Source organism: Protopterus annectens, chromosome 3.part0 (assembly GCF_019279795.1).
Source record: "Protopterus annectens isolate FY-2018-M chromosome 3.part0, PAN1.0, whole genome shotgun sequence".
Lineage (NCBI taxonomy): Eukaryota > Metazoa > Chordata > Ceratodontiformes > Protopteridae > Protopterus > Protopterus annectens.
In genome coordinates this window covers 1,333,994,747-1,334,013,519 of record NC_056731.1, presented here as the reverse complement: position 1 = coordinate 1,334,013,519, position 18,773 = coordinate 1,333,994,747, and the positions used below count along the sequence as shown (strand labels likewise).

The following is an 18,773-nucleotide window of genomic DNA, read 5'->3' as shown; positions in this document are numbered from 1 at the left end:
ATATTAAATTTATATATAATGTACTGAAGGAAGCCTCAAATTTATTTTTAATGTTTGAAATTCTTAGTCATTTGAGTGGTCAATGAGTGTCTTTATTGCCTAGCATGAAGAAATGCTAAGTGTGTTACAGGGCAGAAGTAACCAAATTCCAGGCTAAAGGTGCTAGATAAGAAGTGAGAAGGCAAAGTTCTATTTGAAAAAAAGGAAAAACAAAATTAATTAAAAAGTGCAGTTGCATAAGGATACTTACCATAACAGTAGATGTTGTAATAGATCATTGTTGCTCTAGCTTAAGCTATTTGGGTCCTCCTCCTTGCCACCAGCCAGCTTTTTAATGTTTTTGGGTACCCTCCATACACGTTAACTATCTTGAACTTGTGAGGAGCACCAAAAGATTACAGTTAGAGAAAAAAATCTCTTTAGAGACTTTTTGCCTACACTAACATGAGGCAAGAGCCCAGAAAAAAATAATGCTAGGAAACAAAACCATCTGTAAACTATATACACAAGGCCATATACATCCACACCCTGGCAAAATAAAAGACAAAAACATGTAAAATAAAGGGGAATGGAGGAAGGGAGGGTAGCTACTCCAATGGTCATCTATTAGAACATTAACTGTTATGAAAAGTTTACTTACACAACTGTACTATGTTCAACACATAGATCAGTTTCAGTGGTGCAACGTGTAGCACATTCATTTTTGGTGCAGAAGGCTGGAGATTCTATTCTCATACCAGATACATGGATTGCTTACACTGCAGTGCAGAATTATGGTGGTGCTGCATTCCTGAGAGTGTGTCATCCTGTAGATGAGGCATTAAACTGAAGCCCCTTCTGCCTAAGTTGGTGGTAGCTTAGGAGGATGTAAAAGACACAGCACCTATCAAAAAGAGTAAGGGTTCTTTATTTTAAAAGTTCACTTCCTTTCTGTTATTGTCATACAATCATAGATGCTTTGCTGTTCATTATTAATTTAAACCATTGTTATCTTATTGGAACCCTTCTTCTTTTTCCAAAATCACCTTCTGATTTTTCTTAAAATTACTGCTGTCTCCATATGCCATTAAACATAATTTAATTTAGTCTTGCATGCCAAATAGTCCACACAGCATAAAATAACATTGTATCTATTTACTACCATATTCCTTATTTGTATGGCTATAATATCCATACATAATCATATCCATATTTACATCATTTACTTCCTTTAGATTTTCAAAGAAATTTTCTTTACACAAATTTTTTCCACAATTTTGCAACCCTTATACATTGTAAGAAAACATGTTCTGTAGTTTCTTCTTACCACAATATATACAAACTCTTTCACTGATTTTTTTATATGGTGTAATTCCCTTTACTGGTAGTTTATTGATCACTAATCTTTATAAAATATCCTGACATTCTACTTGCTTATTACACCATGCTTTTTGTACTTTTACAGCTTTAACGTTTTCATTTGCTAGGTTAGCCCAAGGATTAACATAATAATATATACTGTGATATTTTTATACCCCACTTTCCTCTCATTTTTTTATTTCATCAATTTTTATTTTCCACAAAATATTTTTTTTTCTTGAGGACATCTCTTTACCTCATTTAAACATGCTTTTCCTCTTTTGAAATTTTTAACAACTCTCAATACTGTTTATAGTTGTACTTTAGTAAATTTACTACTAAATTTTCATTTGTATCATTTATCCAAAACAAAACTGTTTACAATTTTTAAATAAGCAGCATAAAAATCGGGTTTATTACTCCTTAATCTCCATCTCCCTTGTCCATGTATAAGACTCCTCTCTTCGATGAATTCAATATTCAACCCCATATAAAAGAAGAAAACGCTTGTAGTATTTCTTTTTCATAGATCATTAGTCAACAGGTAGCATTTATTGTTAAGCACTTTTGTCCTTAATGGACAACATCAGAGCAACAATAAAATGAAACTCAGTACATTTAAATGCCTATCCATTTACCTTTCAACTAATAAAATACACTCATTAATTAACCATCATTCATTCATTAATAACAGTTCTCATATATTATTAGAAACATGTAGATACTAGCTAAATATTTCATTCTTCCCAGTATAACTGAATTAATCAAATAAATATTTTTATTAAATGATAGTTTATATGTTTTCCAAATACGGCAATGCTTCTTTATTTCATCTAGTATCCTATTCCATTGTTCCTCTTTATATTTTACCACAAATCTTATTCATAACAGAGAGGTTTCTTTCATTGACAAAGATACTCCTTTACTTTTTTCTTTATATAAATTCATGCCTATTTTATTTAAGCATTGATGTATATAATATATAACTTTTTTCATCCACACATTGTTTCTTGCATATCATCTGCATAAGTAAACATGACTAAATTTTTATCCATTTTATCCCTTTATTAGTAATATACATCACATCTTTCGTCTGTAAATTTACATCTCTAATACATTCATATGTAATGCAAATAATATACTACTCATAAGACATCCCTGATGTATGCCAATCTTTATATCTATTTATTTGCTTAACCATCCACTCACTGAAATTCTTATTTTATTTTTTATTATATGCAGAAAAACATACATTTAATTTTCTTACCAATGTTATATGCTTCCATAATTGTCCACAAAAGTTCATATTGCACTATAGCAAAAGCTTTAAATAAATAGCCTATCATGATCTTGTTCTCATTGGTCCTGTTTATAAGGGTCTATATTAAATCATCAAATGCTTAGAAAAGTGAATGATGATTTATCGACCCCATGTAAGTGAAAGCTTACAAACTCGAATACTTAGAACAGCGATTTTTTTCCAAGGGAAAAAAAAATCGCTGTTAAATAAAAAAAACACTTATAAAATGGGGGACTTTTCCCCCCACACATCCCCTACCAAGTATACCAACTCCGAGATCATACTACAATGACAAAAATGGCAAAGTAATGGATGTGGCCAAGTGATTTCTTTCCCAGGGAAAGAATTCTTTTAAATACCTCTTCGTCATTTTGCCTTTTCATCTTTTCAAGTTTGACCAAAATGCATCTTTGGTCACCTAATAGGAACCCATTTATAATATCATCCACAACATCCCTTACTATGAATAATAATTCCTGACATCCTTTTCCTGCTAAACTATATATATTGTCTTCGATAATAATTTTCATTTTATTTTCCATTTTCTTCTGCATTATTTTCAGAAAAAATCTTATAATCTGTATTGTTCAATACTATAAATCACCAGTTTTCTATTTTATTTTATCTTAATTTTGCCATACAATTTTTAGTGTATCACTGAATAAATTTTTATACATAAAACCTTCATTTAACTACTCATTCATAAATTTTAAGAAATATTTTTCTGCAAATCCATAAAATTCTTTTGAAATTGATATCCTATTCCATCTGATCCTGTAACTGGCTGTAAATTAACATGTCTAAGTACTTTATTGAATTAGCATAAGGGAATCTGATTTTATAGTTGCTAATTTTCTTGTTCTGTCAGTTTTTAACATGCCGTTCTTTATTTTTTGTACTTTCTATCTTGAAACATTTTCTTTACATGATTTACAACAATATTCATATTTTTTTTTACTGAGATCTTGTTACCTCTCATCTGTCATCCTTCATTTCTCTCATTAACTATTGAAACAAAAGACTGTACAAGACACAAACCAACTATTAGCTGATATATGTAGCAAATGCCAGAAAGAACAATTCCTGGAGTCACACTTTATACAAAACAAGGACAGTTAAGTGCTTTCATCCCAAATGGGACTTCTTCAGAACTGCCATTAATTAATACAAATCCACTTATATACAGCTCATCAAGTCACATGACTTTACTTAAACACACCTAATTAAATAGAAATATTATAAACAATAAATTGTTTGTTAAAAAATACATAAATTAACAACTAACCAGACAAGTCATATGCTTATATTCATGATGTGAATACCTAAAAACATTTTTAATAAAATAATAAAAGTAGATAAAACACTTATAGTTCAACCTTGTAGGCTTTTAAGTTTAAGACTTGATCTAATAGAGCAAGCCACATTTAGACCCAGGGCCACCATAGCATTTAAATTCAGTTGCCACATTAGCTCTCTCACCAACAAATATTCTTTAATACCATAGCCCCTAGGGTCCCTTTTGACCTGCTCAGTAACCCTAAACTGGAATTTATGTGTTGGAATATTTTGAACATGTCTATATAGGGCATTGGTAACTTTACACTTTTTAACTTCTAGCTCATGCACGTAAATTCTATCTCTTAATTTTCTGGAAGTGTTTTGTATATAAAAAGCACGACAGGAGTTACAGCATGCTACATAAACTACCCAACTAGAGTCACAATTATAGTACCCCTAGGAATTAAAATATTGTCCATTGATGCAAAACGACTCTCCAACTATAATAGAACTGCACTGCCCATAATGCCAACATTTAAACGTACCCTGTTTAATCCCTTTCTTATTATTGTAATGCCCTTTCTCTAACAATTCCTTAAAACATTTGTTTTTCTATAGACTGTTTTAGGCTTGTCCTCCAATAATTTTTTTCAGTTGGACATACAAAGAAAAAACAAACCAGTTTTCAAAAATACAAGTCACTATGCTACAAGTATCTGCAGAAAAGGTTGTTATAAAGGATTTACTAAAATCATCATTATAACTGTTCTAGATGTAATAAAGGACTCACTAACCTGCTCCATTTCCATTGATTGAGGCTTAGATAACAAAGGGTAATAAATACCACTATGCCTCTTACCCACTACCTCAGTACTAATTTCTGATAAAAATTCAGAAGAGTAACCTTGCTTTATAAACATATCCAACAGCTTATCACACTCGACAATAAGCACAGCATCATCTGATACCATCTAGGCTAGCCTCACCAGCTGGCCTTTGACCACATATTTTTTCTGAAATTTCAGATGACAGCTTTGTAAGTGGAGGTAGCTGCTGGAATAAAGTAGACTTTCTATGAATATTTGAAACAAAGCACTCCCTTTTATAATCTTTATGTAATTCTACATCTGCAAACACTATAAATTCAACATTATAGGAATATGAAAACTTTAAAAAGGAAGTGGAAACATTAATATATTCAAAAAATTCCATGAGTCTTTCTTTGGTATTTTAAAGAATCTGTTGGAATGTTGCCATAAATTTGTCATGATTCTTGAGATTTTCTGACCAAAATGGCTTGTTCTTTCTTTAGATGTCCAACTGAAAAAAACTACTGGAGGACAAGCCTAAAATAGCCTATAGAAAAAACAAATGTTTTAAGGAATTATTAGAGAAAGGGCATTACAACAATAATAAATTAATTAAACATTCATACACATTGTTTTATAATTTATTTTTTCCACTCTTCTCTTATCTGACTGCCATTCTAAAAATATGCTTTATATTTTTTCTTTCAAAGCTAGCCACCTCTCATACCAGTTTTTATAACACACTCTGTTGGAAATGTAATATTTGCATAAACACATATTCATCCCTTAATTTATCATTTATTCTCTTTATTTTTTCCCAATATGATATACTCTTCTTGTATTTTCTGTCCCTACGGTAGGGTGATCTGAAAAAGGCTGTTAAATTATTATTCCAAATCTTTAAATTGCCACGTTTTAAAACTTCGAAATATTTTCTTTAAAGCACATCCTCGCTTCTTCTTTTTTCCTCTCAAATCACAATTAAAATTTCCTGTTAATATTATATTCATATTAATTACTACATAATCGAAAAAATTTTGAAATTAATTTTCCCTTTCTTTACTTGTAACATAGGCACACGATACTATAATTCTATATACCTGATTATGCCATCTAAGATCCATATCAGTTAATCTTCCCATCATTGCCAATGTTATGTTCAGTATTTTCACTGACTTTCTACAAAGTACAACTATGGCAAAATATACTTGCTTTTCCAGGTTTCATATTGTACCTCCTCCCCAAAGTTTCTTTCTTTGTAATCTCTCTTCTTGTGTCAAAAATCTTATATTTTCCAGTATTAGTACATCAACATCATACTTACTACGCCAATTTATGATGACTAACCTTCTGCTAATATTTTGATATTATTTACATTTACTGAAATCATTGTAAAGTTTTCATTATGTCTCTGTTGTAGCTTACCAGAATTACATAAATGCAAAGTGTTTATCTCATTTACATTATACTTTTCCTTTCTTTTTCTCTTGTACACTTATCCCTTTAAACTTCCTTTTTCTGTCTCTTACACTTTTGCCAATCAAATTATTTTTACCTTTCAATGTTTTCCAATTTATATTTTCCTCATCACTTATTTCAGAGAAGTCTTGTATATTATATTCTATTACATTTTTTCTCTTTATCCTTATTTTTATTTTTACCCTGATTGTGCTTCTCTACTTTTTTATTGGGACTTTTTCTTTGCATAGTATACTGCCCTCAATTTTTTATCCTTTTTCTCTAGATTACATTCCATCAATAAATGCCCAATTTTGTTATATTTATAACATTTCAATTCACACTTTTTCCAGCATGACCTGTTTCCTCACAAATATAGCATTTCCTCTTATTACAGTTACTTAACAAATGATCATCTTTTCAACAGGGAAAAAAACATTTTCAGTTGTCCCTAATATTTTGCAACACTTCTGTTACCTTCTACATTTATCATACTAGGGCTATGAACATTGATTTTCCTTTTTCCATTTTCAGTACAATGTGACAGTCCCACCCCAGTCTGTAATCCTCTGTTCTCAGAGACTTTGCTAATGTCCATAACTTCTTTACACAGTTTGCTTAAATGTCTCTTTACAGTCCCTTTTTCAAATTCAGTTTGAAATTGAGTGTGTATTTTTTTTCATTTCTTTGTGAAATGTTTTAACAACATAAAAATGTCATGGATTACAGTACTTTTTCTTCTCATCCTCCCCCGAATAACTTTCCAGAGTAGAACCAGTCTCAAAAATAATGTCAGAAAATGCCTGATTATGAATAAGAGTAAAAGATCTTCTCTCCTGTGCCTTCACGCCCAATGGGACCATTAAATTATCTCTGATGTCATACTTGTCCATTTCTTTTTCTTCTTTGTTCTGAATTATCACCATACATTTTCTTTGATTGTTGAGAATTCTTTCCTCTGTTCATCTCTCATCACTCTCCCCGTAGTTACTTTAACAGTCCTTGCATATGATTTCTTTGTTTGCCAATCATCTTTGAAAATAACTCTGATTCCTCCAATTGAATTTTGTCCATAATTTCATTCCATAAAACATATTTTCCATGTCTTGCTATGCAACAACAATTCACCCACAATATCACCTCAAAACCCTGCCAACTGAAGAGTTATAATAACATATTCATTATTGTTTTGAATGTTTTCTTCTGATGAAACAAACAAATTCTGCTGAAACAGCTCTTCAGAATCTTGTAAAGCTTCAAACACTGCACCAACATTTGACTCTGTGCTATTCGCCATCTTGGGTCTCTTTGAGTGCTGTTCTCCTAACTGCCTCTGCACTAGAAACTGAACAAGAACTCTCCCAATGAGTAGGGAAAGTTCCTTGATGCCCCGGACACATTTCCTCTAATAGAACAAATACCACCTTAAATCTCCCCTGAAAAGAAGCTACTAGCTTAGTGGGAGTAATCTAGTCAACACAAAGGATAAATAAATAAATGATAAGTAAAATCACTGCTGCAGTAACTTACGTTATTTGGGTAAATCAAACATTAAGAAACTAAGAAGGGAGGAAAACAATAAATTATTATGACTCTAAGATCCCCTAGAAAACAGCCCCAGTAAAACCTGTTTTGGACCTGGAAATGGAATAGTTATGTACAGAAGACCTAGTTGTCACTAGAGTACATCTAGCCTTCATCCCTTCCCAGAAAGCCACCAAAGTCCTTGGGAATTGTCCCTAACCCTGCCTGGGAGTGGCTTATTATGAGTATAATAAAAGACAGTGGTAGGAAATAGCAATCTTGAAATAGGCTACTTTGCCAATGGTTGTCCTTTCCTCATCCCTTCATAGGAGACAGACACGCTTGAGTTTTGTCTAGGCAATATTATAGCTACCTGTGGATGGCTACAGTGAAAAGATTGTCTTCTCCCTTGTTTTGGGGCTTAGAAAAGAAGATAGGAAGATTAATAGAATGGCTTAAAGTAAACTCTGAGAACATTAGAGGCACAAAAAAGGATTAGTTCTCAAAGAAACCCTTTTCTTGTGAAAAATGAAGTAGGTTTGAGTCACCATAATTGTGCGTAACTCATATATTTCCCAGTAGAAATTAAATGAATGAGTAAAACATTTTTCCTTGTTAAGAATTTCAGTTCAGCCTGATGAGGTGGCTCAGATGGAGGCAGAGTAAGTTTTTCAAGCACAAATTTAAGATCCTAAAGAGGAGCCACATGTTTCCTATCTGGATACATATGCAACACCCCTTTCAAAAGCTCTCTACTTTAAGACTGGTTAGAAAGGGGGGATTCTAAGGACTGACACACAGAAATGGTTGATAAATGAACTTTGACAGAGGAGTACTAAAGGCAAGAGAATAGTAATTCACACAAATAATCAAGAACCAAAGGCAGACAGGTATGAAGAGAGTCATGATTCTTGGACTGGTGCCAACTAGAAAATCATTTCTACTTGTGCAAATATGATTTTCTAGTAGCATTCTTGTCTGTTTTAGTGCTTGTTGCCCATCCTCAGAAATGTGATGCCTAAAGGATATCAAAATCTTACCATCCAGGCAGTGAGTTGAAGAGTTTTCAGGCTGGGGTGAATCAAACAACCCCTGCCTTGTGTGAGCAAATCCAGTCTGTGGGGAAACCTGTGTTAATTATCATTAGCCAGACAGAAAAGAAGGAAGAACTACTGTTGCCTGGCCCAAAAGGGAATCACCACCACAATGTCTGGAGAGTTCGCTTGGATCTTTAGAAGAACCCTGGATGTCAGTGGAAAAGGTGGAATAGCATAAAGGAACATTCCCACCCATGGGAATGAGAAGACATCTGTCTTTCAGACTGGTTTCCAGTGAGTCCTGGAAGTTAATTTACTTACGTTGTTCTGAAAGGAGGCAAACAGATCTTCTTAAGGTGTTTTCCACATATTAATCAATTCTTGGATGACCTCAGGATGATGTTTCCATTCACGGGTCATTGTCATTGCCCTGCTTTGTTTGTCTGCAATTGAGTCTTGCTCTTATGAAAAGTATTTAGCCTGATGAGTCAAACTGAACTGAATTTCTATCTTCCAGGCTATCACAGTAGGTCTGCAAGGCAGGTACAATCTGATATCCCTCTGTTTGTTTATATACATCATCATTATGTTGCTGTCTGTGTGAGATCCTGGGGATCACAACTGATTTAAGGCTTTCAAAGTGTTCATCACCAACAGCATATCTCTGAAATTTATGTGCTTTTGTTTGTCTTGTGAGTTCTACAGACCTTGCATTTTTACTGCTTTGGAGACCATGCTGCTCACTGGGTCTAAACCATCTGCAGTGGCAGACTTGGGGGGTAGAGGAGAGAATGGTAGATGTGGATGCAAAAGCCTACCCACCAGGGGATCTTCCTTTTTACAAATCCCAAAACAGACATTGGAAAAGATAATGGGTGAAGAAGCTAAGTCCAGACTGACCTAAGGTACCATTACATTTTCTCATGTGGAGTCTGTTCAGGAGAAGCATGAGAATTGTCAGTGCCATGTACCCCAATATCCTAAGATATTTCCTTGCAGATACATGGTCTGGAGGAAGACAGGTTCTTCTCAGACCAGAATCTATCAGATATTTCAGAATACAATTCTGTGAGATGGGATAAAAGAATATTTTGACTAACAGATTCTGAACAGTTGTTAAAGATGTTTGCTAGATGGAGGAAGTCTGAGCATTAAAGCAATGATCCAAATATGGAAAGATGTGAATGCTTTTAACTCTGCAATAAGTAATTACTAGATTAAGACACTGTGGATAACCTTGGAGTAATTAAAAGTGTAAAGGCTAAGACAAAAAAAAATGATAATATAAGGCAAACATAGAAAATCTTAAAAAAATCTAAACAGCTTGTCAATGGAAATGTGATGATAAGCATCTTTTAAGACTAGCTCTACAATGAAAATTAGAAAACTGATCTGAAGTAAAAGGGAATGAAGAGGAAGCATTTTGAACTTTGCAATCTTAACAAAAATATTTAGAAAGGAAAGATCCAGCACAAGCCTTCAGGAGCCTTTCTTCTTTAATACCAGAAAACTCCTTAAAAAGACTTTGCCCAATTGACAGGGGAGTGGGGCACTGGTTCTATTACTCACTAGACAAGTATCTGATGCAGCAGGAGAAAAAAATAAGGAAACACAGGCAAGAAGGAACCCTCTGGAACAGTGGGAGGGATTCCAACTGTCTCAGAAACAGACTGTTGAGATTAAGAAGACATTTCTAAATTATCTCCTTCCTCTTCAGTGCCTCAATGCCTGGGGAAAAATCTTAGTCAGAAACAGCAGGAAATCTTTTTATTCTGTTGCTAAAGAAGAGGTTTGCAAGGAAAATACAAAAGTAGAGTGCCTTAGCAAATCCAAGCAAATATTCCCTGTCCATGGAAATAGAAATGGTAGAAGGCAGTATTTTTTGACTATGCTCATCTTTCTTGTGGAACTTACTGGAAACTGATTGACCCATAAATGGCATACTCATCCCACATTCAAGATCCCTATTCCTGCTGATTGAAGAACCTTCACAGACTACTTCCCCTGAGACCATCAATAGTGGTTATCCTTTATCACCAAGGACATCCCCTAAGCCACAGAGGAGATGGTTATCCCCCAGTCCTTGGTGGTTGTAGATGTAACATGAGAGGGGCAGTGGGAAAAAAGATGAGAGGTCTGAGGAACCCAGATCAGCCACAGAAAAGACACCCACCAGTGACTGAGGCACAACTGGAGCTGTCCTGATACCAAATACTTAATATTCTTCTTCTTGCAGACAGAGGAAAGTAAAACTGTAAAGACTGGTAGCTGCTCCATAGATAAGCCAGGAAAGTGACTTCAAAGGTGGATGGAGGAGCCTAAACGAGTCCATAAAATGTGTCTACTTTGAAACATCTAAAACCCATAACATCTAATTTCATAACATTGAGACCAGAACATCTAAAACCCAAAACATCTAAAACCCATAACATCGAATTTCATAACATCTAACACTACAAATCACAAGAAAATATATAACAACACCAAACTACCAAACACACTTTTTACTATGTTTCTGCGGGGGGGCAAGCCCCCCTGCACCTCCCATGTGGGGGACTCCACTACCCCCCAACTCCAAGATCGCACTACAGTGGGAAAAAGTTAATTTCCTAACCCCATTGTACCAAGCCCCCCCCCTGCAGAAATGGAGTAAAAAGTGTGTTTGGCAGTTTGGTGTCATTATATGTGGATGGCGATGTTATTTTCATGTGATTTGTACTCTTAGATGTTATTAAATTCAATGTTATGGGTTTTAGATGTTCTGGTCTCAATGTTATGAAATTAGATGTTATGGGTTTTAGATGTTTTGAAGGGGACCCCAATAAAACATAAAGTAGAGAACTAATGGTACTGAGGTAAGTAACCACTGACAGTCCCCTTCAAGCACAATATGCTCTCCCAAATACACAAACCCACAACCTGTAGAACAATTCTGTCAAATGTTTAACTTTTTCTTTTAAAGTTCACATAAGCCTTTACACAAACTATCTTAGGAAAAAACAGTGGCAGTCCCAAGAATATTCAGTTTCATAACAAACATGTTTAGTCAGACAAACCCAATTAAATTAGTGGAAGTTCTTCACCACAAGGAACTAATCTGCCTATCACTAAAAGAAAACTAGCTGACCAGCATTTCTAATGGGCCTTTCAGTGGCAAAAAGCTCCAATGAGATTTGCAGTCCTTTGATGGCAAAAACATTCTGAAGAGATTTGGGCTCTGCCTATGTATGTAGCTCCTCTCCAGCTTCAGACAGAATGTGTGGAAGATGCCCCAAAGTCTTGAACATTGGACAGCGGCAAGGTGCAGGACACAGATAGCTTAGGCTACTCCAACAGTGTTCTATATCTTTAATACCACAGTCACCTACCAACATCATAAACAGATGCTGGAGTGTGTAATAAAATAATAATGCTGGCATTGCCTTTATTGAAACAGAAAAGTGATGTGGTTAATTTTTTCCGCAAAAGAATTCATATTATGTGCAGTTACTTGAACTGGGCTTGTACCAGAGACGATGAAAATAAACAACATGTGCTCTAGCAAAGTAGGAAGTGAGGCAGTCTGTAGCACCAAAGTGTCAAATGCAAGCATGCAGAATAGGAGTTGAAATAGCCTGCAACAGTAAATGCCAAATGTTAACATACAGAATGAGAAATGAAGTATTCAGTAGCACAGAAAGTCAAATGTCATTATGCAAAGTAAGAAGTGAGGCAGATAGCCTACAACAGAAAAATGTCAAAAGCTACCTTGTAGAAGGACAGCTGAGAAAGCCTGTAACACTAAAATGTCAAATGTCATAATGTATGGTGTGATATCCAGATAATATCCCACTAAACTCTCACCAAATAATGTGACTTCCCTTACGATCCTGGGTCAATAACTAAGGAGCTTCAAATCTCACTACTGACTTCAATGTGAGACTGTCACTTAAACGGGAGTAATATTTCACAATTTTCTCCTAGGAGCACAATAGGAACATGCTCTACAGCCTGGGACTGGACTGTAGACGTCTGTCCACCCCTAATGTAACTCCGTAGTAAACACTTCAGAACAATGTCTCCCAGTTTAAGACCTCTAATACACTCACACTTAAGTTAAATCTCACATATCCAAACACTTCTGGGAAAGCCTGACACAGATTTCCAGCTGCGTCCCTTCCCCAAAATAATATGGTAATGCTGCCACCAATCAGAGTGTCTTCATGCCCTTCCAAAGGGGTGGCCAATTATGAAAATTAAATATTAAAATGCTGGTTGATCAGCCACAATGTAAGTTAATAAAAATATTTAATATTGAGCAAAATGATTAAAAATATAAAACAATAACTTCCAATTAACAAACAAAGCTCAATCACCAGGAAAATGAAATCGACACTGTAGGATAAAAATCCAACATTGAAAAAACCTCTAACTGACCTAACTGATTAGCTATAATTTTCCTTTCTGACTAAAGAACACTGTCCCTGATCTAAACTATATTAGTACAACAGAGCAAAGGCAGGCTTAGAGATCTTGGCAATTCCTTTTTTGGGTATCCACTGAGCAGTACTTCTGTGAACAACTGACAAGTGTAACTGACAACAACTACTGACAACTAATTTCACTGCCAACTGTTCCAGTTTTAATTTTCATTTCATATTTTTAAAATTAACAGCTGTTTTCAAAAAGTTCTTTACTGCTTTCAGCTTCTGAAAGTAACACTTAGCAATTGTCAACATTCCAATGACATCATCTGCTGATCAGCTGATTCTAAGACAGTTTGTCTTTAGAATCTCTCTTCACAAACATGCGCAGATAGAAATGCAAAAGGACACTTTTTAAGTCCTTAAAACATGCTGTACAAACAGATTATAAATCAACATGTAAGAACTTATTTATAATATCATAGCTAGTCATGCTGGCATTTAATACACGGGTTAACCTAAAATTATGTACAAAAACTCAACTAGACATGCTAGCACAAATAACAGTGTTTAATTTCTTCACATATGTTGTCAGTATTAAAATGTTTTCATTGAGAAAACAGACTTTTGGAAAGTGGTGATTGTAGGAATCTTCCTTCAAACTCCACTGTTAGTGGCATGCTGAACATTTGTGAATGACAGGCAGACCTGCATACATTCATTTCAGTTATTTCAATAGTGAAATGCAGAAATCAGAAGAGCTGCATCAACGGTTGACTACAGGAAAACACGTGGATTGTGTATTATAAAGAGAACAGTCTATCCTATAACATCTTAGAATGCCTTCAGTTAGTAATAACACTGACAGATTTTATGTGCAGGAAAATATTTAATGCTTAGTGTTACAGTCTTCATTCATATAGCTGCATTTGTGCCTCTAAGCATGCTGTAATTGGTTGCATCATAAGGATATGTGGATATAAAGGCAGGCTTGATCCTACATGCCCTGAATGACAGGCATGCAGTGTATGCAATATGTACAATGCATGTTCTAGCTGTACTATATGCACATTGTGGTTTTCTCTAAAATGTAATTTGAATCATAGAATCCCTATGGGCTAGCTCCCCTAACAGCCTTGCCTTATGCTTGTGTTTATAACAGTTGAATATAAGCTAAGCTGCACACTACTATGTTGGCTAATAATGGTAATAACCCAGAACTGATGTATACAACAGAGCTCTGTAGCCCATTCCACAGTGTTGTGCTGTTCTTAGATTTACATGCAAGCAAAATATATCAAAGTGAATAGTGCTGCATCAGTGCTCAAACGAGCAGTTCCTTGTGACTGCACAGAGACTCATGCTACACATCCACATGTTGGTGCACATACTTTACAAGTACTTTCATGTTCAGTAGTCATACTTAAAATTTGTATTTCTATTATATTTTTCCCTTTAGATACTGGGTTAGAGCTGTCTACCACTTTAGCTGCTCAACATTGTTATATAAGTTTAACATACTGCTGTACAGTAATAAATAAGGTAAATACATCTGAGAATTACAATTACAGCAGTAGAACTAGAGTAAAATTTTATATGCATAACTATTCAGTTTATGAAACTTGAGGTACACAGTGTGACTGGTCTTTAGCACTTGCTTAAGCCCCATATTCTGAGCTGTTTATCTGATGTTTTATTTAAAATTCAGAAACATAATTAAATTAAGATGAGGAAGTTCCAGTAAATGTTTAATTGTAGTACTATTACATTTTAAATAGTTGTTTATTATAAAGATTACATTCTTTGTACTATAGCAGGTATGGCCGATATATTGTGGCATTAGCTTCTCTACAAGTTTTAGTTCTGTTTTCCCAAACATTCCAGCATTCTCTGGCTGCTATGCATAATGAAGTATTGTCTTTGTGAGCCTTCTATTACAGATAAGCTTTAGTAAGACTGAGTTTATTCTGTTCATTGTCAAATATTGACTTCTTAGTGTCATAGCCATAGAGATATGTTTGCATACTTGTGATATAATGTCTTTTGTGCAATAATGTATTTAGCAGTATATCATGGATAAGGGAATTCCCCAGATAATAGTGTCCTACGTTACTATGTTCAGATGAGAATGTCCAATGTCATACCTAGCTTCTGGGAATAAACTGGGTTCCTTTTGCACTGTCTTTATTTTGCAAAGGACATAAAAGGATACATTGGTTTCTTCAATACTATCTTTTATTATTAAACATATAGAAAACAATACATTTTCTGAAAATTTGCTCCATATTTTATAAATATTGGGGACTGTATTGTCTGGCATAGACTAGACCAATGTAGATGGCATCTAGCCTTTAGACATATGCACAATCTATATCCCATGTTGGTGGAACTGCAGTGGGTTGCTTTTGGAGCAACAAGTTAAATTTAGATCATCATGGCTGGCATGACAATGGGTCTGGATAATAACTGCAGCATCCTCTCCTTTCCAAGCCTGCTGTATGCCTCTGTAGCTTTCATAGATCTTCAAACTACATTAATGAACAAGCTTGAATAGAACTATAGTAAAATAAGCAAATTTGTATCCAACCTGAAATTAAAACATGTCACTACATAGCCCCATGTAACCTGAACTGGCAAGACCTGCCATATACGCAGCTCATAAAAGCACATTAAATACTAAACCATCTCAAACACCTGAGCCATCAGTAAATAATAAAATGATACATAACCAAAAGGAATCTTCGGTCAAAGGATCAACATCTAATAGAAACCCCCCAAAATTCAACATCTAAGATGGGGATTCCTTATGTACACTGAGCATAGCTAAACTATGGAACAGTATTCCCTTCACCATCAAATAACCTCCTTGTTTTAAAATCCAACCTCAAAGTACATCTGAACCACACTAGAATCAGCAGCTGTTCTCACTATCCAAGATAAAAATACCCAAATACTCAAGATTTCCTCTTCTCACTTACTAAGCAATTTCTCCTCAACTGGCCTTTTTATGCCTTATTGAAGTGAATTTATTGCACTCCTCTCATGAGAAACCTATATGCTATTGTTCTCCTAATAGCTCACGTACCAGTGTGAATATAGAAACATAGTACATTACCTTAACTCACATATTTTAATACTCTTCACTGTTTAACAATGCTGCTTCATATATAGTGATAATTCCCTGCCCCAGTTATGTCCTGCAGTGTACGTCTTAGAACTTACACCCTCCTCTCTATATCTCTGCATGACCATCCCTGCTTATTTCGTTTTAATGAATTTCATTATTTTTGTACACCGTCCTTTCTTCAGAGTTTATTTAAACTTTATTATGTTGTACAGCTACTAGTCTTCTTTTCTTCTTTTCACTCCTTGGCCCCACTGACTATCAATCATCAGCCTCTCAAGTCCAGTTTTCCCATTTATTCCTTGGCATTGTGGTAAAAGTCAGCTGGGAGAGCTGTCATTCAGATAGCTACAGGTGGGGTTCAATGTTTCTTTTCTTTGGTTTCCCCTGTCCCTACTGCACACACCTGGTGAGGCATAGGGAAGGGGCATAAAATGGAATGACAGCAGAGGACATCACCTCACTTTGGCAAGATAAACTCTTGCTATGCAATTCTCCCCTATCCTGAGGCATGAACACTAAGTTTCCTGTGTCCACAAGGAAGTTAGCACCACCTGCTGTATCTCCCAAGTGCACACAACCCCTCCCTTTCACCTTAGTAGAGGCAAGTCAGACACGCCCCTTCATTCTTCTTCCTCCTCTGCTTCCCTGCTTGGCTGGTCCAGTGCTGGGGCTGCTAGTCAAACCCTGATCATTTGGGAGGCAGTCAAGAATCTGTTCCCTGTGCCACAGAATCAGATTACATCAACTATTTCTTAGAGCTTTTCTCCCCAAACCTCACATAAAAATGGGCAATATAATCCAGTCTGACCTACTCAGTAAATAAAAGCAAATAAATAAGTAAATAGAAAAATAAATAAGCACAGCCTTGTTGAAAAATGAGATAGCACTAATGATTGTGAGATTATGAATAACTTAGTAGGCATTCATTTTTGGGATCTTTAATAAATTTCTTAAAATAATTTTAGAAGTTTTTCTTCATGTTCCCAGCACCCTTGATGTTTGATATTACATGGTTTGAAATATTTAGTCATGTCAAATGAGTTGTCAAATTTCTTTCATACATAATGCGGTAAATGTGCACTCTTGTCACACTCTGTTTTGTGATAAAGCCTTATTTGGAAAAGGTTTAGATCCAGAATACACTATTAGCTTTCTCTTCAATTCCTTAACTACAGGTGTTTTTTTACTCATTTCAAGAACATATGTCCATACAGATAACATGTGGGGAAACCGAACAGTGTTGAATGTTCAGCAGGTAACACACTCCCCTTTGGCAGCAGAAAGACAAAGAAGGCTTAGTGTTCTATCCCCAAACCAAGGGCTTAGATGAAATGTCCACTTCTGACAGTGTTATTAAGCCTAAAGGGTGCTAGATTCCTGAGGTTCCATTCCTTGGAAGTGAGGTAACTTCTGCTTGAGTTAATGGCAGCTCAGGTGTAGGTAAAATATATGACTTTGGGGCTACTTTTAAAAACTTTAAACTATATAACAAACAAAACTATATTTCTCCTCAGTCATTAGCTCCTGCTTTCAAACAGTAATATATAACATATTTACTTGAGCCATTTTTCTTTTAACTCATTTTATCATACTAAATTTTTCTTCTTACACACTATAAACTCTTCACCATTCCATTTTTGTTACACATTATACACCTTATATCATTCAACGCATAACTTTCAAATAACACACAACTTCCTCATTGTATTGTTTGCATGACCTCATTGTTTTTCATAATACCTATACTGTATTACATCACTTATTTCCCTAAACCTTTAATAATCAACTCTTCTTCCATTTTTTTCATATTTTCTTTACCCTTTGCAATATAAAAATGCACGCTCCCAAATGTTTTCCATCCTGTTACACTTAATTATCAGTACATCTCATAACTTGTAAATTATATTTATACCTTTACAAGGATTTCTTCATATGTCATTCCCCAGAAAAAAATCATTTGACTTACTATTTTACCTAATAATTTTCTCCTTTCTTTAACAGCCACATCCTTCCATTATCCATTGTAGCTTACCTTTTTTTCCACATACCACCCCCACTGTTTTTATCATATCATCTTATTTTCCCAGCAGTTCCAAAAGCTGACCTTTCAGTTTCTTAATTTCTCACTTTGTTAATAATTTTGTTATTTTTAACCCCATATTTCTTTATTATTTTCTTGTATTTCTTGTGCTTAACTACATAATCAAAACCCTTAACTTGCAATTTGCTATATATTTTTAATACATGTTGTATAGTATCTATAATGACTTATGCCATGTTGTTCTAAGTAGAATCATGCCCCTCAAGTGTCTACCATAAGAAGTCTGCATAAACTGTTTAGAAGTTAGCACGTCTCATAAAAGACAGAGAAATGTTTTTTACACAGTGATTTACTTGGCATAAATGATGAACAGATGTAAACCCCAGAAAAAATAGGCAACAAGCTAAAAACACCAGAGCTGTTGTTTTACATGTACTCATTTGATTTGACTGCAAAAG

General features: G+C 34.8%; 1 protein-coding gene across 1 annotated transcript in view; it reads left to right on the top strand.

Annotated features, from left to right (window-relative positions):
- The window catches only part of LOC122797063 (meprin A subunit beta-like), a 577,824-nt gene that overhangs the window by 206,889 nt on the left and 352,162 nt on the right, over positions 1-18,773 (top strand). The gene's annotated exons all lie outside the window — the stretch shown is intronic.